At 41.0% G+C, this 23,381-nt stretch overlaps 1 protein-coding gene across 20 annotated transcripts in view; it reads left to right on the forward strand.

Annotated features, from left to right (window-relative positions):
• PPIP5K1 (diphosphoinositol pentakisphosphate kinase 1) overlaps positions 1-23,381 on the forward strand; it is a 248,836-nt gene that overhangs the window by 168,580 nt on the left and 56,875 nt on the right. The window lies entirely within an intron of this gene.

The following is a 23,381-nucleotide window of genomic DNA, read 5'->3' on the forward strand; positions in this document are numbered from 1 at the left end:
GAGATCGCTGGTCGTGTCGGAATGGCCTGGACATTTTTTTGGTCGTTGAGGTCCCGCTGACATCGCTGAATCGGTGTGTGTGACACCGATCCAGCGATGTCTTCACTGGTAACCAGGGTAAACATCGGGTTACTAAGCGCAGGGCCGCGCTTAGTAACCCGATGTTTACCCTGGTTACCAGCGTAAATGTAAATAAAAACCAAACAGTACATACTCACCATCTGATGTCCGTCAGGTCCCTTGCCGTCTGCTTCCTGCTCTGACTGACTGCCGGCCGGAAAGTGAGAGCAAATCACAGCAGTGACGTCACCGCTGCGCTCTGCTCTCACTGTACGGCGGCTCAGTCAGAGCAGGAAGCAGATGGCAAGAGACCTGACGGACATCAGATGGTGAGTATGTACGGTTTGTTTTTTTTGGTAACCAGGGTAAACATCGGGTTACTAAGCGCGGCCCTGCACTTAGTAACCCGATGTTTACCCTGGTTACCCGGGTGCTGCAGGGGGACTTCGGCATCGTTGAAGACAGTTTCAACGATGCCGAAGTCGTTCCCCTGATCGTTGGTCGCTGGAGAGAGCTGTCTGTGTGACAGCTCCCCAGCAACCACACAGCGACTTACCAACGATCACGGCCAGGTCGTATCGCTGGTCGTGATCGTTGGTAAATCGCTATGTGAGACGGGGCCTTTAGAGCAGATTTATTATCATGGTTAAACCCCTTTAAGTGTAAGCACTGAAAATAAAAGTAGGATACCACTATCTTGTGGACAGTCTCAACTAATTTAGCTATTCTTCCGAATAATCTCATCACCTTTTGAATAGTTTTAGATCTTATAATATGTTAACTCTTTTACTGCCAAGGACATAAGCAGTCTACCATGATTTTGAAAGCTCGCCACATCTAGAATATTAGGGTAGAGTCCGTAATCTTAGTTTCTGAAAGATACCAGACTCGCTGTTCACAATACTTGGGATGCAGCACTCGTTATAAAGCATAAAAAGTTGTACTTGGTTCAGAATCTATATAAGCTGGAGGTAAGAGTGAAAAAGTTCAAAGTGAGATCAAGAACAAATATCCCATGTGTAGCTGTTACGGTCGTCACTCTCTCATTGACCCCAGTGGGTGGTACAAAAACGTTACTTTTTATATCACCCCTCCTGCAAGTTACAAAAAACATTTGCTCTCTGATTGCGACGTTTGGGAAGGAGGAGTTTTGGGGTTTTTTTTTTCCTACGAGCTAGGAAAGGGAGCATACACTACATTATGGACTTTTATGGAATTCATTAATCGAATATTTAAGGCCTTACTGGATTCAAGATATATAGAAGCGGTGTTTATTAACTTTACAATTGTTGTCCTTTCATTTTTAGTAGGTTTTGTGCATCTGAGGGCCTGCATGGGTCTTATTGTTAACCCTATCAGTTTTGATGAGAAATTGCATTAACTTTTTCACAGTGTTGCAGGTGTGTGCTTTCACAATTTGTATTGGAATTAAGTCATAATTTGATTCTTTTATTTTATAATTCAGATTTTATTTTATTTTTTTCATTATATTGTTTGGTCTGTTACGGCTTTGTGTTTTTAGGTGTTGTTTAATAAGTGTTTGTCAAAACTATGAAAATGTCCTGACGGTGAAAGACCTTAAAGTGGTTATCCGGTCAATTGAAAAGTACTTTTAATGTTTCTGTGGTCAGGAGATGAGAAACCTATCCATAAGTAATTTTTTTCAGTTTATATCAGAGGTCTACTCTGTTCTACGGTCATAAGACTAGATTAAGGCTGTGTTCACACGTTGCATTTTTGCTGCATTTTTTTCCTATGGCAAAGAAACACACCTCAAAAAAGCAGTTTTTGGTTTGTTTTTGTTGTGTTTTTTGCTGCTTGGTTGTTGTGGTTTTTTAGGGTACATTTGTCTCGTGTGCATGCTGAAAAAGTTTAGTGCATAAAAAAAATCTGGTTCTACTTCACCAAATTTTGGCACCAAAAACGCAGCAAATCCGATAACTGCATTTGTCCAGCATTTTTTGCACCTCCCATTGCTTTCAATGGGTGGAGAACGGTGAAAGATGTGAAATGCTGAATTTGGCAAAAACCAAGGTATTGCATAAAATACAGAGGCCAAAAAAACAAGCTGTGTGCATGAGATATCTGAAATCTCATAGCGTTTGCTGGTACTGTAAAACGCAGCTAATTGCATAAAAAAATTCATTAAAAAAAAAAAAAAACGCTGAAAAAATGCAATGTGTGAACATAGTCTAAGGCTGCACTTTTTACATCTGCTGACCACATGGTGTACCCTCTTTTAGACCAGCCCTTCCCTTAAAGTATTGCATTTGCTGTGTGTGTAGACTAGATCCTTTTTAAGCTGGCTTCCAACCTCCTTCCACTAACCAGCGGTGTGTGATCCCTCATCTTCTCACCACCAATTTACCTTTAATGATGGAAAGACGAAAGGTTCACATACAGTATGGATGTGCCAGATGAGACTGCATTTAACTCAGCAAGGGTCTAGATAACATGCGTGGGAGGGTCGACATACCATGTAATCCGCTGACATGTCATGCCGATGCAGGAGGAGTTATAGAGCAGACCATTAAGGCAAAGTTGTAGAGACATCTATTTGTAAGTAGCTCTGATCCTGCCCATAAGAACATTTCATTCTTTTTATTTGACCAAACCACCCCTTTAAACACTTATATGGGCCAATAATTAAATACTTTGCCAATGACCATTGAGTTGTAGGTTGTTTGCCGTTCTTAAAAATGTGTATTTCCATTATTTTGGTGAGCCACATATTTATGGCTTTTCTGAAGTCATGCTTTCTCTGTGATATTTGTATCATCAGTCGGGGGATGATGATTTTTTATTACCCCCTGAAGATGGAGTGTAGCACATGGAGTTTATTACAGAGGCAAAATACACTCACTGGCCACTTTATTAGGTACACCATGCTAGTAACAGGTTGGACCCCCTTTTGCCTTCAGAACTGCCTCAATTCTTCGTGGCATAGATTCAACAAGGTGCTGGAAGCATTCCTCAGAGATTTTGGTCCATATTGACATGATGGCATCACACAGTTGCCGCAGATTTGTCGGCTGCACATCCCTGATGCGAATCTCCCGTTCCACCACATCCCAAAGATTTCATGTTGTTTACGCCAAATTCTGACCCTACCATCCGAATGTCGCAGCAGAAATCGAGACTCATCAGACCAAGCAACGTTTTTCCAATCTTCTACTGTCCAATTTCGATGAGCTTGTGCAAATTGTAGCCTCAGTTTCCTGTTCTTAGCTGAAAGGAGTGGTACCCGGTGTGGTCTTCTGCTGCTGTAGCCCATCTGCCTCAAAGTTCGACGCACTGTGCGTTCAGAGATGCTCTTAGGCCTACCTTGGTTGTAACGGGTGGCGATTTGAGTCACTGTTGCCTTTCTATCAGCTCGAACCAGTCTGCCCATTCTCCTCTGACCTCTGGCATCAACAAGGCATTTCCGCCCACAGAACTGCCGCTCACTGGATTTTTTTTCTTTTTCGGACCATTCTCTGTAAATCCTAGAGATGGTTGTGCGTGAAAATCCCAGTAGATCAGCAGTTTCTGAAATACTCAGACCAGCCCTTCTGGCACCAACAACCATGCCACGTTCAAAGGCACTCAAATCACCTTTCTTCCCCATACTGATGCTCGGTTTGAACTGCAGGAGATTGTCTTGACCATGTCTACATGCCTAAATGCACTGAGTTGCCGCCATGTGATTGGCTGATTAGAAATTAAGTGTTAACAAGAAGTTGGACAGGTGTACCTAATAAAGTGGCCGGTGAGTGTATATACAAGAGTCTTATGAAGAATTTAGTTAGAGCAATCTAATTGTCCTAAGATTTAGCATCAATTCCTTCCAATATACTTTAACGAGAATTAGAAAAGTATTATAGGATAAGGAAAGGGTTCTTCAAGGAAGAAATTAATTTATGATGGTTTTGTTCGACACTCTGGTAAGTAATTTACTTTGGATTTTTTGGGACTTGATGCTTTATATGTTATATATGGACAATTATGTACAATAGTATATAATTTTTTATACCAAAATTCATTTTTTAATCATTGTTCTGTTGCATTTTTTGTGTCTATTATTTCTTTACAGAAGATAAGAAATAACTCTTGTTGTAAATGGACATTGAATCCCGCAGTAGAACATGAATCACTTGGGCTAGCTACATCTACCTTACCCTGTCAATGTAACTTGACAGATTTAGCACCCTCTGATTCATCATTTCTGATCAGTCTATTCTTTTCATTATTAAAGTTAGCAATTTCAACCCAATGCACGAAGTATCCTAAAACATTCTTTGGAATAATGTAAAGTATTACGGTATATCTTTTGTTAAGATATATCTATACTAATAAAGAAGACGAAAACTACCGTAATTTATCTCAACATCTACAGCTCCAGAGAGATGAAAAACTGAGTAATATAAGCAAGACTTATTTTATAGATATAAAATTATAATGTCCATTATTGTTCTAGAACCATCATATTCATGGTAAGCAATAAACATAAAACATTATATATCTAAAAACTTTTTAAAGGGGCATTCTCAAAATTAAGTTATTCCCTATCTATGCAATTAGGGCTAACTTACTGATCCCAGCAACTTCTAGAATGTGCCTCTGAATCCCATGAACTGGACACTGCAGAGCACCATCTTTAATGGAGTGGAGGTGCACATACTTGACCTCTGCTCCATTCATTATCTACTGACTACTTGAAATAGCAGAACGTTGTACATTTTTCCGCAGTCCACATACATTGAGAGTAGTAGAGACCAAGCATCTCTTTTGGATAGTATACATCGTATGTGATTCACCCGCTCCCCAATCAGACTACCATGTTTGCTTTCATCATGATCTACCCTGTGATGCAGCCTGACTTCCCTCCCTGAAGACTTGGATGCATTTCTTTCCTCTCTGATCTGTGTATACCCACCTTCCTACCGCTTTCTTGAACCCAAGGATGAGGCGTAAATCTTACAGTACAGACACAGCCGGAAGCAGTGTGGAATCTGAAGTCAGAAACATCAGGACTAGCTACTATAATTATGAGTTACACAGGCTCTCCAACAGAAAGATGGCAGGAAGTATTTAATGAAAAAATGTAGAAAATTGATTCTTACAAATAAATGTCTATGCAAATGTGTACATTATTAAACAATAAAAGAAAAAGAGAGCGAATACTACTTGGTACAAAATATTCATTGTTGACATACATTAAGAAACTTTTAGCAAATTGCATAAGCAGCTTCTCTTTACAGATAGCCCAACTTAACTAGAGCAGGAAAGCATCTTGTGACTTCCCTGTCATAAAATACCTTAATCTTAAATTTAACTAAGGTGCCTCAAAATCTGATTAACTGGGTAGTCTGAAGCACAATTTTCATTCTAAGTCCCTATCTATTTAATGTCATAATCAAATTTATTATCTAATATTCAATAAAATGAAGTCCGTAACTACATTATTATCTAACTGCTTTTTATATATATATATATCCCAGTGCATGCTGGAATGCTCAAGCGAAGTGTCATCAGGGGGGCAAAAGATGCGGTCACTGCCATAGTCTCTGCCCCCCACTTGAAACAAAGCATCATCAGTGACCTTCGTTTTAGGGTCAGAGCTAATCGGTACAGCAGCAACTAGCTCAGCCCCTGAAACGAAGGTCACTGATGACTCTTTGTTTCACGGAGGTGGTAGGGGCTGTGGCAGTGACCTCAGCTTCTGCCCCTGATGACACTTCGTTTGAGCATCCCAGCATGCTGGGATTCTCAAATGAAGCATTGCCAAAATGGAAGAAATTAGAGAGTGTAGTTAGGGAAGGATAGAGACTTTTTAATAAAAGTATATTCGAAAATAAGTTACTTTATGACATTAAATATGTAGAGATTTAGAGTGAAAATGTATTTGGATTTTGGACCATCCCATTTTAAGGTATGTTCCCACAACGTGTTTTTCAGGCTTTTGGGCTTCGAAACTGGCCTGAAAAAGTCTAGAAAAAATTCAAAAGAATGAACACATGCATTTCTGTGTAAAAACGAGTTGCTGTATACATGCTCAGTCTTTTGAGCTTTTTTTAACCACTCCAGGTTTACAAAGTCACCGAGCTGTTAAAAAAATAAACAGACCATACTTTCGGCGTCTTTCAATGTGATGCCGTTTTATACTTTACAATACAAGGCATCCCATATAGCTATATCACAGAAGGCCAAAAACGAAAAAGCGCTTAGGAAATGACAAAGCAAAAATAAAACAAGAAAAGGCACTAAGGTAAAAAAACCACCGGCCTTCCCTACAGGAAAAGTCTTTGAAAACTCGGTGAATTCTCCTGTCTGGAAACTCCATGGTGTGCACATATAATTAGGAGCTGAAGTGAAAACTGCATTGCCCACTGTTAAGCCCGCATTTCTGTAGCAGAGCTAACAAACTATCTTTATGTCCTGTTTGGTGTGTATATCATGTTCTGGTGGCCATCTGTATGTTTTCCCATGTAATTTGCCAGTAACAACATTCCATTGCTTTATACTTGTGTTTTGGGACTGCTCCATTTACCTTATTTATTTTATATAGATAGATTTAGAGATAAGTAGCAATTCATGTACATACAGCTCTGGCAAAAATTAAGAGACCACTGCAAAATTTTCAGTTTGTCTGATTTTTCTCTTTATTTTTGAGTAAAATGTAAATTGTTCTTTTATTCTGTAAACTACTGGCAACATGTCTCCAAAGTTCCAAGCAATAAATTTTGTATTTATTTTCTGAAAATTAGTAATGGTCAAAATAACAAAAAAATGCATTGCTTGCAGACCTCAAATAATGCAAAAATAACAAGTTCATAATCATTTAGTAACAACAATACTAAGGTTTTAACTCGGGAAGAGTTCAGAAATCAATATTTTGGAATAACCATGTTTTTTAATTACAGCTTTCATGCATCTTGGCATGCTTTCCACCAGTCTTTCACACTGCTTTTGGGTGACCTTCTGCCACTCCTAGTACAAAAATTTAAGCAGCTCTTCTTTGTTTGATGGCTTGTGACTATTCATCTTCCTCTTGATTACATTCCAGAGGTTTTCAATGGGGTTCAGGTCTGGAGATTGGGCTGGCCATGACAGGGATTTGATGTGGTGGTCCTTTATCCACACCTTGATTGACCTAGCTGTGTGGCATGGCACATTGTCCTGCTGGAAAAAAACAGTCCTCAGAGTTGGGGAACATTGCCTGAGCAGAAGGAATCAATTGTTTCCCCAGGATAACCTTGTATGCGGCTTGATTCATACATCCTTCACAAAGATTAACCTGCCTAATTCCAGCCTTGCTAAAGAATCCCCAGATCATCACCGATCCTCCACCAAATTTCACAGTGGGTACAAGACACTGTGGCTTGTACGCCTCTCCAGGTCTCCGTGTAACCATTAGACGACCAGGTGTTGGGCAAAGCTGAAAATTACACTCATCAGAAAAGATTACCTTACTCCAGTCCTCTATGGTCCAATCCTTATGGTCTTTGGCAAACTTCAGCCTGGCTCTCCTTTGCTTCTCATTGATGAAAGGCTTTTTTCTTGCTTTATGTGACTTGAGTCCTGCCTCTAGGAGCCTGTTACGAACTGTTCTTGCCATGCACTTCACCCCAGCTGCCATTTGCCATTCCTTTTGTAGGAGGTCACTTGCTGTCATCCTGCGGTTGCTGAGTGACAATCGAATAAGATGACTTTCATCCCGGTCAGTGGAGAGTCGTTTTCGCCCTCTGCTGGACTGTAGCTTTGTTATTCCCGATGTCTGCTGCTTGACCTTGTTGTAATGGATTGCCATCTTAGAAATTTTATGGATGGAGGCAACATGAAGCTCACTATGTTCCTCTGCTAGTAAAGCCAGAAATGAGCCCTTCTTTTCCTCACTCAAGACTTTTCTTTTCAACTCCTTTGGCATGGTTAACATTTATTTTTTCATTCCTATTACTTTTGGGATATTACTAGCACTTGTTTTCCCATCCGACTTGTCCTATTGCAAGAGGATTGTGAACACCACAGCAGTGTTTTTTTTTTACACTTTCCTTTGCTAAATAAGATTTGGTTCAGGTGATCATCTAATCAGAAGCACATTAAGTAGAATGAGGTGTACTCTGGTTGGAATTCAACTGACACTGGAATGGAATGGCTGTCAGACACGTAGAGAATCTGATTTTTATAAAACTGCAGTGGTCTCTTAATTTTTGCTAGAGCTGTATTTGACTCACTTGCTTTTACCAATGTCATTGTTGGCTTTTTATATGTGTTTTGTGTCTGGCATGGGTAAGCAGTGATTTATTATGATGCACTTATTGTAATGTTCAGAATGTTACATTTCAATAATTCTGGAATTTTTTCTTTTGGATGTATTATTTTTTATCTTCTCACCACATTTAAACGTTGCAATAAACCCTTTAAAGAGAGTCTGTCACCCCAAAATGCTAATTAAATCAGTAGCTCTGCCCCTCCGCACAGACCCTGCAGCTGTGCTCACATAGTGTAATTGCAGGCTCTCATCGCTGGCTCCTGTCTGCATCCGCTGTTTGCTAATGTGCTGCATATAGGAGCCAGGTATGAGAGACTGCATTGACACATAATTCCGTATGCAATGTCCTTGTAGAGCTGCTGCTTGAGTGTTGTCAGTCAAGATATAATTAAGTGCTCAGTATGCAGATTGAGGGGGTATAACAGTACGCTGAGCTCTTGGTGACGCGAAGGGTGCAGCAAAGTCCCCGCATTTGCAAACTACCGTATTTTTCGCTTTGTAAGACGCTCCGGATTATAAGACGCACCCCAAATTTTGAGGAGAAAAATAGGAAAAAACTTTTTAATAAATTGGTGGGGCATCTTATAATCCATGCATCTTATTACTTACCAGGCGTTGTGGCTGCGGTGGATCAGGGTCCCAGGGTCGTTGCTGGAGGCAGGAGTGGAGCATTGCTGCAGGCTGGGATGAGGGGGTCTGCAGGGGGGCTCCTGTGCTGCAGGCTGGGATGAGGGGGTCTGCAGGGGGGCTCCTGTGCTGCAGGCTGGGATGAGGGGGTCTGCAGGGAGGCTCCGGTGCTGCAGGGCTGTCTCTGGTGCTGCAGGGCTGTCTCTGGTGCTGCAGGGCTGTCTCTGGTGCTGCAGGGCTGTCTCTGGTGCTGCAGGGCTGTCTCCGGTGCTGCAGGGCTGTCTCCGGTGCTGCGGGGGGCTCTGCCGACATTTTGTGAAAGACCAGAGCCCCCGGCAGTTCGTCCATGCGTTCCTGTATGACTGACTCCCGGAAAATGGCCGCCGGAATCTCGAGAGATGAGATCTCAGCGCTGAAATCTCATCTCCCGAGATTCCGGCGGCCATTTTCCCGGAGTCAGTCATACAGGAACGCATGGACGAACTGCCGGGAGGCTCTGGTCTTTCACAAAATGTCGCCAGAGCCCCCCGCAGCACCGGAGCCTCCAGCATCATCCAGGGCGGTGGCGGGCGGCGGTGGACACCCCCTCATCCCAGCCTGTAACGGTAAGCGGTATATCCGCTTTGTAAGACGCACCCCCATTTCCCCCCCAAATTTGGGGGAAATAAAGTGCGTCTTACAAAGCGGAAAATACGGTAAATAAATAATTTATCATGGCAACTAAACCCCTTATATCTATAACCCATGAATAATTTTTTTCTTTGAGGTAAAACATTGCTTAAAATCAGTCTAAAAATGAACCATACGGCGCTGCTTAGTTGCTCCAGGTGAATAAGCAGCAAATATATGGACGAGATCACTCCCAATCGTCCCAGAAGTGGTTAGTCAAAGAAAGCTATGTAATATTTGCGCTAAGGACACCTATATGAAGCCATAAATAGTTAAAATGCTAGGACATGTCATAAGCAAGGTTCTTCGTTAAAGACTAGGATTAACAAGATGTGTTTACCTTAATATCAAGGAAAAGGAAAACTGTATCCAGTGCTGGCATGCGGAAAGGTCCTTCACTCATGCACTTAAAGGTTGGTATCTGAAGCCTTCTCTGAATCTCTGTTCCAAAAATATCCAATATGTTGCAGAGCAAATGGTGGTATAGGAGATCGATGACATTATTTTTATTTGGTCTGGGGGCCCCATTTTACTAAATGATTTTATTCATCACTTAAACATAAATGATTATTTTTTTAAATTCACTTCCGTTATAAATAATAAAGAAATAAATTTTTTTAGACTTAAGAATTTTTATTGATAGCAACAAAATACACACTCAAATACAGTTAGGTCCATATATATTTGGACAGAGACAACATTTTTCTCATTTTGGTTATAGACATTACCACAATTTAATTTTAAACAAAACAATTCAGATGCAGTTGAAGTTCAGACTTTTAGCTTTCATTTGAGGGTATCCATATTAAAATTGGATGAAGAGTTTAGGAGTTTCAGCTCCTTAACCTGTGCCACCCTGTTTTTTAAAGGGACCAAAAGTAATTGGACAATTGACTCCAAGGCTATTTCATGGACAGGTGTGGGCAATCCCTTCATTATGTCATTCTCAACTAAGCAGATAAAAGGCCTGGAGTTGATTTGAGGTGTGGTGCTTGCATTTGGAAGGTTTTCCTATGAAGTAAACATGCGGTCAAAAGTGCTCTCCATGAAGGTGAAACAAGCCATTCTTAAGCTGTGAAAACAGAGAAAAAACCCATCCGAGAAATTGCTACAATATTAGGAATGGCAAAATGTACAGTTTGGTACATCCTGAGAAGGAAAGAAAGCACTGGTGAACTCATCAATGCAAAAAGACCTGGGCGCCCATGGAAGACAACAGTGGTGGGTGATCGCAGAATAATCTCCATGGTGAAGAGAAACCCCTTCACAACAGCCAACCAAGTGACCAACACTCTCCCGGAGGTCGGCGTATCAATATCCAAATCTACCATAAAGAGAAGACTGCATGAAAGTAAATACAGAGGGTTCACTGCACGGTGCAAGCCACTCATAAGTGTCAAGAATAAAAAGGCTAGACTGGACTTTGCTAAAAAACATCTAAAAAAGCCAGCACAGTTCTGGAAGAACATTCTTTGGACAGATGAAACCAAGATCAACCTCTACCAGAATGATGGAAAGAGAAAAGTATGGTGAAGGCTTGGTACAGCTCATGATCCAAAGCATACCACATCATCTGTAAAACACGGCGGAGGCAGTGTGATGGCTTGGGCATGCAAGGCTGCCAGTGGCACTGGGTCACTAGTGTTTATTGATGATGTGACACAGGACAGAAGCAGCCAAATGAATTCTGAGGTATTCAGAGCCATACTGTGTGCTCAGATCCAGCCAAATGCAGCAAAACTGATTGGTCGTCGTTTCATACTACAGATGGACAATGACCCAAAACATGAATCCAAAGCAACCCAGGAGTCTAATAAAGCAAAGAAGTGGAATATTCTTGAATGGCCAAGTCAGTCACCTGATCTCAACCCAATTGAGCATGCATTTCACTTGTTAAAGACTAAACTTCAGACAGAAAGGCCCACAAACAAACAGCAACTGAAAACCACCGCAGTGAAGGCCTGGCAGAGCATCAAAAAGGAGGAAACACAGCGTCTGGTGATGTCCATGAGTTCAAGACTTCAGGCAGTCATTGCCAACAAAGGGTTTTCAACCAAGTACTAGAAATGAACATTTTATTTAAAATTATTGAATCTGTCCAATTACTTTTGGTCCCTTTAAAAACAGGGTGGCACATGTTAAGGAGCTGAAACTCCTAAACCCTTCATCCAATTTTAATGTGGATACCCTCAAATGAAAGCTGAAAGTCTGAACTTCAACTGCATCTGAATTGTTTTGTTTAAAATTCATTGTGGTAATGTCTATAACCAAAATGAGAAAAATGTTGTCTCTGTCCAAATATATATGGACCTAACTGTACATCATAAACCCACTGATTCTGGAAACTATATAGCCTTGGACAGTTGTCATCTCCCCAGTTGGCTTCTCAATGTTCCAAAGAGCCAATTCATCAGGGCACACAGAAATTGCTCTAGACTGGACGACTATAACAAGGAAGCAAACCTTTTGGTGGAGAAATTTGTAATTAAAGGATATGACAAAAAATTCCTGTTAGAAACTAAGGAACAGGTTGGAGAACACCCGAGGGAAAGGCTCCTGATGCAGATAGATAACAAGTCAGGAAAAATGAATGGAGAAAAATGGGGAGATTACGAGATTCCAATTATAACGCAATATAATTCTAAAAGTGGACTGCTGAACAAGATTGTAAATAAACATTGGAACATACTCAAAGAGGATAAGGTAATTGGGGAGTCACTACCAGTGCGTCCAAAATTCGTCTATAAAAGGGCAAAAAATTTGGGGAATCTGATTGCCCCAACGATATGTAGACCTCTGGAGAAAGAGGAAAAAAATCAGCATTTCTTATCAAAACGCCCCAATGGCTTCTTCCCATGCAAAAAATGCTTATCATGTAAGAAATTAGGCACAAGAAAACAAATTTCCATCTCCAATCAGTCAACAGTAATTAATATTAAAGATTTCATTACCTGTTCCACTAAAGGAGTTATCTACAGTATTATGTGCCCTTGTAAGAAATTATACATAGGTCGCACCATTCGCCCTATGTATGTAAGGATTAGGGAACATTTGTGCAATATTAGTAAAAAATTCTCGGAACACCCTTTATCTCAACATTTTGCCAAATATCACGGAGGTTCACTTGAGGACATTTCAGTCACTGGACTGAAAATAATGAAAAAAGACTGGAGGGGTGGCAACTTTATTCACCAAATGTCAAGAGAAGAAATGAGGTACATATTTGAACTGAATACTCTGGCACCCCATGGTCTAAACACGGAGATAGAACTGTTTGCTTTTATCCAATGAGCAATAATTTAAAAAGGAAAAAAAAAAGCGGCACACTATATAAAGCACACATCCTGCACACAGCACCATCCCTGATGAAGGAGTCAGTGACTCTGAAACGCGTAGGATTAGTTGGTCCTGTGTGCTATTCGTAGCTCCTTAGCTCCGCAGCTCTGTAGCTGGTCACGTGTACACATCACGTGACTGTGACGTCACACAAGGTCCTGCACCTTGTCGGCTTTAGCTATACACACACGGCCGCCACTGCCTGTTCACGGCAGTCACCAAGCTCTGGGGGAGTACGCTAGTCACCGGCCGGGACAGCGTCTCCTATACCGCCATTTGCTCTGCAACATATTGGATATTTTTGGAACAGAGATTCAGAGAAGGCTTCAGATACCAACCCTTCAGCGCATGAGTGAAGGACCTTTCCGCATGCCAGCACTGGATACAGTTTTCCTTTTCCTTGATATTAAGGTAAACACATCTTGTTAATCCTAGTCTTTAACGAAGAACCTTGCTTATGACATGTCCTAGCATTTTAACTATTTATGGCTTCATATAGGTGTCCTTAGCGCAAATATTACATATAGCTTTCATTGCTTAAAATCAGGCAGTAAAATGTTTTGCCTCATAGAAAGAATCATCTGTGATCCCATCCTGTCTGTATACTCTGTTTTGCTTCCTCCCCTGCCCAGGAGCTGTGGTATGATCAGACCATGTTCCTGTACGGTCAGACACAGTTATTACACACTACACAGCAGGGACACATTTATAAGATTATCTCAGCACAGGGACATGTTTTTTTAACATATCCATTGGTGGAACTTAATTTTATTCCAAGATCTGTACATCAAAATGTACTTTGTTTTGGGGAAAACCCCTTTAATCTCACCACTCAACAGCCACACCTTGGGTAATGTGCTTTATCCGTTGTTACACCTGTAGCTATGCTCAAGTTACCTAAAGAGAAGCATTCAGAAAATTAAAAAAAAATACTATTGTTTAAATCAGGTTTTTGTGTTAAATGTATTTTTTGAAAATGTTTGCCAATTATTTTTATCTCATGTAACAATCTTTAAATTTTCACATTGGCCTCTGAGACTTGTTTTAGACCCATACTTCCTGTTGTATCAGGAAACAACACCTATACATTAGTCACAGTGATCAGAAGATGATCCCATTTTTTGTATTGAAGCATCTAATGTGTGAGTGCAAAGGTCTTTCAGAAGGGATATGTGGCATCAACTATTGTGAATGGTGGCATCACCTATTGCGAGTGGTGGATCCTCTATCAATTGTATATAGATGTGTTACCTGTCATTATAACCCTTACTCTGATGAGGAACCTTGCTGAAAACTGTTCATGAAAGGACATGAAGTAAAAGTCCTGAAAAAACCTCAGTGGCCAGTATGAAAAATGCAAGTTTTTTAATAAAGATCATGACATGAAAAAAAATGTAAAAAATTCACAAAAAATTGATTTATGTAATAGGTCACTTTCTGATGATGGCTTCCCTATTAGGGGTTTCATTTTAAAACCAGACTTGGGTGGTTTAAGGTCTAGTTCAAGCAAATGGAATCAGTGGGCCAGTCATACTTTTGACCAGTTCATACACTGTGTGCACAATTAGGCAATTTTTATTTTTGATGATTTGTTATAGAACAACGACAGTGCTGTCAGTAAATCTAAAAGGTTAATAAACCTAAATATTTAAGCAAGGAAAAGTGAGGTTTCGCCTTTCTTGGCAGAATATTTGTGTGTGTAGAATTATTGGGCAACTAAAGTGTGTAGAATTATTATGCAACTAAATGAAAAATGTAACTGTTCCCATCTCAATTGTTTTTTTCATATCTTATAGTGAGAATAATAACCAAACAACTCAAATTGTTCAAAAATACATTTCTGACATAATTTTTTTTTTTTTTAATCATTTACCAATATAGGCACCCCTTTTCAATACCAGCCATAAGCCTTCCATCCATGGAGTCTGTCAGTTTTTTTTAATCTGTTGATGATCAACATTTTGGGTAGCACCAACCACAGCCCCCCAGAACACTGTTCAGAGAGGTGACTGTTTTTCTTCACCGTAAATCTCCCATTTAAGAAGGTCCCACAAGTTCTCTATAGGGTTTTGGTCAAGTGAAGGAAGAGGCCATTTTATTATTCTTTTGCCTTTACTGGCAACCAAGCAGCGGAGGACGTTGATGTATGCGGTGGAGCATTGGTAGCTGAAAAAATTATAATCATGGTTTTCTTGAAAGATTTAGACATTTTCCTATACCACTGCTTGAAAAAGTTAAAACTGGCAATAGGATTGGGAGTGTAATTTGAGTTCTAAAACCTGAAAAGGTCCAAGTAGCTCATCTATAATACCAGCCCATGGCAGTAACCATCTCCACGTTGCTGGAATATGAGTCAAAGTGGAGGACTGTGCCCGTTACTGATCCAGGCCTGGACCCATCTGTCTGGTCCGTCAAGAGTCACTCTCATCTCATCAGTCCATAAAACCTTTTAAAAATCTGTGTTCAGATATTTCTTGGCCCAGTCTTAATGTCACAACTTCTGTGTCTTGATCAGTGGTGGTCGTGTTGCAGCCTCCTTACCTCGGCCATGTCTCTGATCACTGAACCTCCAGGGAAGCTGCAGTTCTGGAATATGACAGTACTGGAGGATAATGGGTTTTTGGTGACTTCATATTTGGTTCTTCTCAAATCTTTGGCAATCAATGTGCGTCTTTTTTCTTTCAACATATTTTTTGTGACCCTGTCACGATTGGCAATTTAATGAGTGATGCATCCCTCTAAGACTTTTAACGATTTTTGACTTTTCCGTCAGTTAAGTCACTCTTTTTTGCCAATTTTGCCTGAGGACACAAAGCTGCCTAATAAATAATAATTCTGCACAAATTAATAAAGGGTGTAGATATATTTATGCCTCACCCTCCCTCATTACAGAAATGCATATCACCTTTCAGTGGCTCCGTTGGGGCCTGCGTCCGAAGCTCCCCAAAATGATTCTGATGTATGAGCTGATTAGCTTTAATGCATCTTGGTTCTCGCAACAACTACCCGTATATGGCCAAAATGGTGTCCGACAGAGCACACAGTGACTTTATCTGCTTTATTATAGTTAATGGCCAATCAACACCTACACCCATATCCCAATTTGCAGGTCTTCGGATGTAAGTAAACTTAGTTACAAAGCCACAAGAGGACTGAAAATCTCCAATCTCTTGTTATATAACAAAGTACAATTGTGTTTTTGATTTGAGTGGATACCATTTATTATGCTCAATAAAAATCTATCTGATTAAAAAAAAAAAGATGTCGGCAACACAGGTGCAAAATACAAAGACTCACTCACCACCTACCAGTTCATGGAGGGGGTGACTGCTTAGTATGCATATGCACAATAGAGGCCTGTATAGGGCGCTGTTCACATGCAGGTAATACACAGTGTCTGATCTCAGCCTATTAGTCATGCCCTATACTATACGATTAGGCGGGCTGGCCAGCACTCTCTCAATGCATCCCATGTGCACACCCCTGTATACAAGACCCAACTATTTAGTATTTTCCACCTGTGTTACCAACATCTTTGCTACCTGGTTTGGCTGCATCCTGTAGTGCATTTGTTCAGAGACCTGGGCAGGTAATTAGTGCTGCCCTTTTTCAGTCTTGGAGGATTTTTAGTCATCTTTTGTGGCTTTCCTACTAAGTGTTAGGACTCGTAAGCGTGAGGACCCTTGATGTTGGGTTGCGAGCTTGCATATCTTGGCCAAAATATCGACAAATACCGTATATACTCGAGTATAAGCCGACCCCCCTAATTTTGCCACAAAAAACTGGGAAAACTTATTGACTCGAGTATAAGCCTTGGGTGGAAAATGCAGCAGCTACTGGTGAATTTCAAAAATAAAAATAGATGCTCCATACTGTTCATTATGGCCCCATAGCTGTGCCATATAGTGCTCTGCACCGTTCATTATTGCCCCATAGCTGTACCATAGAAAGCTGTGCCATATAGTGCTCTGCACCATTCATTATTGCCCCATAGCTGTGCCATATAGTGCTCTGCACCGTTCATTATTGCCCCATAGCTGTACCATAGAAAGCTGTGCCATATAGTGCTCTGCACCGTTCATTATTGCCCCATAGCTGTGCCATATAGTGCTCTGCACCGTTCATTATGGCCCCATAGATGTACCATAGAAAGCTGTGCCATATAGTGCTCTGCACCGTTCATTATTGCCCCATAGCTGTGCCATATAGTGCTCTGCACCGTTCATTATGGCCCCATAGATGTACCATAGAAAGCTGTGCCATTGCTGCTGCTGCTGCAATAAAAAAAAAAATGACATACTCACCTCTCTCTGCACTGACCGATCAGGCAGAGGGCGGCGCGCACACTATATGCGTCATCGCGCCCTCTGACCTGCACAGTCAGTGCGGAGAGACGCCGGGAAGATGGAGCGACGCCCGGCGTGTGGAACGAGGGAAGGTAAATATGACATACTTACCTGCTCCCGGCGTCCCGCTCCTTCTCGCGGACAGCTGGTATCCGGGAGCCGCAGCCTCTTCCTCTATCAGCGGTCACCGTTACCGCTCATTAGAGAAATGAATATGCGGCTCCACCCCTATGGGAGTGGAGTCCATATTCATTTCTCTAATGAGCGGTCTCATGTGATCGCTGAACAGGGGAAGAGCTGCGGCTCCCGGAGACCGTGGGACTGCAGGGACAGCGCCAGGAGCCCCGGAAGCAGGTAAGTATGCCTCAGCGCCCTCACCCGCCGACCCTGCCGCCGACTGTGACTCGAGTATAAGCCGAGAGGGGCACTTTCAGCCCAAAAATTTGGGCTGAAAATCTCGGCTTATACTCGAGTATATACGGTACCTCACATATTTATATGTATTTTGTTCTCTTTATTTTTCAGGGTGCAGCCAAGCCCAGCACCTGTTGGTTGGGTCTTGTATACAGGGGTGTGCACATGGGGTGCATTGAGAGAATGCTGGCCAGCCCGCCTAATCGTATAGTATAGGGCGTGACTAATAGGCTGAGATCAGACACTGTGCATCACCTATAGCGCCCTATACAGGCCTCTATTGTGCAAACATATACTAAGCAGTCACCCCTCCATTAATTGCTAGGCTGAGAGTGGCTGTCTATTTAAGATTTTACACCTATATTGCCGACATCTTTGCTACATGGGCTGGCTGCATTCTGTAGTGCATTTGTTCAGAGAACAGGGCAGGTAAGCGCTGCTGCCCCTTTTCAGCTGTATTTTCTTTGAATGAAAGCTCTGAAGCAGCCACTGACCATATGCTAAAACGTCCTGTAAATATAGCTAAGCAGTCAAGCTTATATAGCTTAAAGTTGGAAAAATTGAGTCAGTCAAAATACTTACTTGCCCAATAATTGTGCACAGCGTGTATTGATAATATATTTAATTAATATGCCATCAATCATTTATTAACCCTCAGCTGGTGAGGTGGGGCTTGCCACACCCCAGGGAATTTTTGTTCAGCTGCCATTCATTGAAAAATGCTGTTATGAGGATACGTGTCTCACTAGCATCCATCCATCTCCTTGTCAACAGGATGTCATCAAGGCCTCTCTCTGTCGCTAAGTGCTGAACCCCACATCACCACTCACGTAATTCTTTTTTACACATTTTCAAATTTTGAAAACTTCTTTATTTTTATTAAAGTATTATATTTTCCTATACTTGTGGGCGTCAAAAATTTGTTATACTCATGTGTAATTAATCGCCAATAAGAAAACGATTAAAACAAAGGTGATATTTGCATTTTCTGTAAAAATAAGAGATTTCTAAACACTGGAGTATAGGAAACCCCACGTCACCAGTTGAGGGTTAAAGGTGTTTTCTGTGGTTATGCAAAATACATATCTAGAGAGTGTCTGAGGGATAAGTTTAGTAGTGTAAAGGTCTAGTATGTAGTCCCCCTGATTCCTCTTATAGACATTTACAGCTGCCGGCATGTTCCTCGATTATAATATGTAAGGTAGTGCTGTAATGTACGTGATAAATCATACTGCAGTGTTAGACCATCTGCATATCATTTTTAAAGATCCGCAACTATATAAAAATAATTTGTCACCAGGATTTTGATACCTAATCTGAGAGAAGCATGATCTACAGACAGAGACCCTGAATCTAGCGATGTATCACTTACTGGGCTTCTTGCTGAAGCTTTGGTAATCTAATGATAAATTAGTGATTTTATCACTAGAGAACTAGTAAACCTGGTATTGTGATATCGACCAATATCTCATGCATTTTTTCCATCTTTTTTTGTTACACGTTTTTCATCTTTTGCAGGGTGCAGCAGGTTCTCTAGTGTCGGCTTGGGAATTTGGGGTGTCTGCCCTTGTGGGTGCACTTATATTGTGCTGGGCAGTTCCCCTGATCTAATACTATGGGCATTAATAAATAAAATAGCCTTCTCCATGCACAGTTGTAATACTAGGCGCATAAATGGTAGCCATGTGGGTGGTTGTTTCATCAGTGTTTTGCATTTGTGCTGTCTCAGCATTTATAATGTGGGGCCTGCCTCATCCTGCAGTGTATTAATATAGTGTCTTGGTGTTGCTAAATATGACTGCCTTTTTGCATGATGTGTATGTTTTTTTTACATTTTGTGTCCTTTTCCATGAGTTAAATCTGCTGCCATGTAGTCCTCCATATTCATGAGCTCTGTATAATCCCGCTCCCACCACTGATTGGCCGCTTTCTGTATACACTGTGCATAGACAGAAAGCTGCTAATCAGTGGTGTGGGTGGGGTTATGCATGGCTCAGCATTCATTTAACTGATACCGTGGGTTGCAAAAGTATTCATCCCCAGGCCTTTTACCTATTTTGTTACATTACAGCCTGTGTTTTAAATATTTTTTAAATCAGATTTGTGTGTGATGCATCAGCACTGAATAGTCTAAGTTGATGAAGTCAAGTGAGAAACATATAGGCATAAATTAAATGTATATGCTCAAATAACTAAAAAATGGCATGTTCATATGAATTCACTCCTTTTGCTATGAAGCCCCTAAAAATTTCTGGTGCAAGCAATTCCCTCCATAAGTCACATGCTTTGTGAGAGGAAGTCCCCCTGTGTGCAATCTAAGTGTCACACATCTGTCAGTATATATACTTTACCTTTTCTGAAAGGCCACAGAGGCTGCAACACCATTAAGTATTAGGCATCACTAACCAAACAACACTATGCAGACCAAGGAGATCTCCAAACAAGTCTGGGGCAAAGTTGTGGAGAAGTACAAGTCAGGGATAGGTTATTTAAAAAAAAAAAAAAAATCCCAATCTCTGATATACCCCCGGAGCACCATCAAATCCATGATAATCAAATGCAAAGAACATAGTAAAACAACAAATCTGCCAAGAGAGGGCCACCCACCAAAACTCTCAGCCCAGGCAAGGATGGCAGTAATCAGAGAAGCAGCACAGAGACCAAAGGTAAGCCTGAAAAAGCTGCAGAGTTCCCAATCAGAGACTGGAGTATCTGTCCATATGACCACAATAAGCCGTACACTCCATAGAGGTGGTCTTTATGGAAGAGTGGGCAGAAAAAGCCTTTACTTACACACAGAAATTGTAAGGCTCTTTTTGAGTTTGCCAAAAGACATGTGGGATACTCCACAAATGTATGGAGAAAGATGCTGTAGTCAGATGAGACCAAAATTGGACTTTTTGGCCACCAAGGTAAACGCAAAGTCTGGGTCCAAACCATCACCGCTCATCACCCCAAGAACACCATCCCCACAGTGAAACATAGTGGTGGCAGCATCATGCTGTGGGGATGTTTTTCAGCAGCAGGAATAGGGAACATGATCCAAGTTGAGGGAAAGATGGAGGGTGCAAAATACAGGGATATTCTTGAGCAAATCCTTTTTCAGTCGGTCAGTGATATGAGACTGGGACAGAGATTCACCTTTCAACAAGACAATGACCCAAAGAATACTGCTAAAGCAACATTCAAGTGGTTTAAGGGGAAGCATGTAAGGGTTTTGAAGTGGCCTAGTCTAATCCCAGACCTTAATCCAATTGAGAATCTGTGCTCAGACTTGAAGATTTCTGTCCACCAGACAAAACCATCTAACTTGAAGGAGCTGGAGCAGTTTTGTCTCGAGGAATGATCAAAAATCCCAGTGGCAACATGTGTTAAGCTCATAGAGACTTAATCAAATTGACTTGCAGCTATAATTGCCACAAAAGTAGTCTCTACAAAATACTGAATTTACGGTGGTGAATAGTTATGCACACTGAACTTTTCAGTTATTTTATCTTATTTGTTGTTTTCTTCACAATACTCAAACATAAAACCAAATGTTCACAGTTGTAGGCATGTTCTTTACTTAAACTGATGCAAACCCTCAAAAAAAACAAAACAGTGAAATTCCAGTTTGTGAGGTAGCAAAACACACACAAAAAAATCCAAGGGGGTGAATACTTTTGCAAGCAACTGTAGATCTGCAGCAGATAAAACTGATTTTATGAAAACTGCAGCAAGCAGCTCAATAAATGACACATCATTGGAATCCGTGTCTCTAGCTCTATATCCTGCTACTGTCAGATGGCGAAAAATGACAAAAATCTGGTGACAGATGCCTTTTCAGTGCAGAACCACTTACCCTTCTTTTTCAGCATCTAAACTAAATAGTGAGTAAACTTCTATTGTAATATAATCTTATCTGCATGTGAAAATGAAAACCTGTACAAAGAAAAGTCTGGTTTTATTATAGAATTTACACATCTGTCTGGCGACTTCTTCTGGTATTGCAAGTCTGCCCTATACACTTAGAGGGATAAACTGCAATAACTGAGACCGCGTCGTCTGTGGAAACAAGCCGACAACTTTTTTAATTGTGGATAGATGTCACTTAGGTGGAGATCATGGCTTTTGATGCAATTAACAATCGCTCCAATTATTTTGATACATATGTGAAATTTAGGAAATAAAATAGTATCGACTTTATTAAAGAAACACTCGCATCAAAATTTGTATCCTCTTAGTACAGTATATTGTAATAATCATATTGTGTACTTACAATTGCTCATTTTGTCATTCTATTCAGCTAATTCTCTTTTCCGCTGAGAAGGTAATAATTCATTTGTCCTACGACGGATCTAGCGCTGCAACATTTAGATAGCACGATGCATTGTTGCATGATGCGCCTATACAGCCTGCTATCCAACAGAGACACGGAGCAGCGTCTGCTACCGCAGCTCATTGCCTGGCAGTTAATTCCTATGACCTGACCGACATTACCGCGAGCCTGAGAAAGTTCTCACTCTCGCAGTGTTGTCAGAAAGGTCCTAGGAGTTCACAGCCAATGAATTCACTTCACCTAACTGACATCAGTGTGAGCTCCGTGGGAAAATTTCTATCGGCGCTCACTCTGTCTGCCTAGCCTTTGCTGGTTATTAATTATAGGGGGACTCTACTTCAGCTTTTGTGGGAGTCCCCCATTTTAATAACCAATAAAGGCTAAGTATACAGCTGTGAGCAGATATTAATAGCTTGGGAAGCTCCATGGGTATTACCCCATTCCCAGGCTATAAACATCTGCACCCAGCCATTGGCTTTCCCTCTGCTGGTTTGGAAAATTACGCGGGAGCCCCTCCATTTTTTTCAGAAAAATAATAATTTTTTTAAATACATATACAGTAAGCTGCACACGCGCTGTAATAATTATATATGTGACTGCCATTTTTATATACATCTATTCTATGTGTATATACTGTGTTATCTATTCTGCCGGGTCACGCTGTGATTTTACTGTACGCGGCTGCTGAATTGCTGTTTTTTCATCTGTCTGATAAATATATGTATGTGTGTGTTGTGAAGAATAATTCCTTTGAAACCTATGTGTAAATGACATAGAGAATTGCTGTATGTAAAAGCTCAAGCTAAAATTGCCTTTTCATTTGGATGCTAGGCGTGAAAAATCAATTGTACTCGCATGAAAATCGTATGACACTTGAATGACACTCGTCCGACTTTTGTGGACCGAAATCGGAACGTTTCTATTCACAGTGATGGGTATGAACTTTGCAGTATCACTGTGAACAAATCATCCAGACTGCGGTACGGGCTTGAGCAAGCTTGCGACTTGCCTACAGGTCCTCGTTGTGGGTGATCCCTGTGCGGACATGCATTTCGATACATCGAGCAGCAGAGCAGAGACCCTGACCGACGATGAGAGAAGCACAGTTGTGGCAGCGTTTTGGGGGATCACCCCTTTCTCAAGCCTGCAAACTTTCATCAATTCCTTCCTTTAAACGACGCACACCGTTAACTCAGCACCGATCCTGACACCAGGTGCTAAAACATATAAAACCAATTTAGTGCAAAAGTCTTGTTTACACCTATTAATATAGAGAACCATAGTAATACATATTTTCGCTATTGCATTATAAAAAGCATCATGCAAAAATGTATTAGAAACTAATCTCGTGAATACACAG

The sequence above is a fragment of the Ranitomeya variabilis genome, chromosome 5, assembly GCF_051348905.1.
Source record: "Ranitomeya variabilis isolate aRanVar5 chromosome 5, aRanVar5.hap1, whole genome shotgun sequence".
NCBI lineage: Eukaryota > Metazoa > Chordata > Amphibia > Anura > Dendrobatidae > Ranitomeya > Ranitomeya variabilis.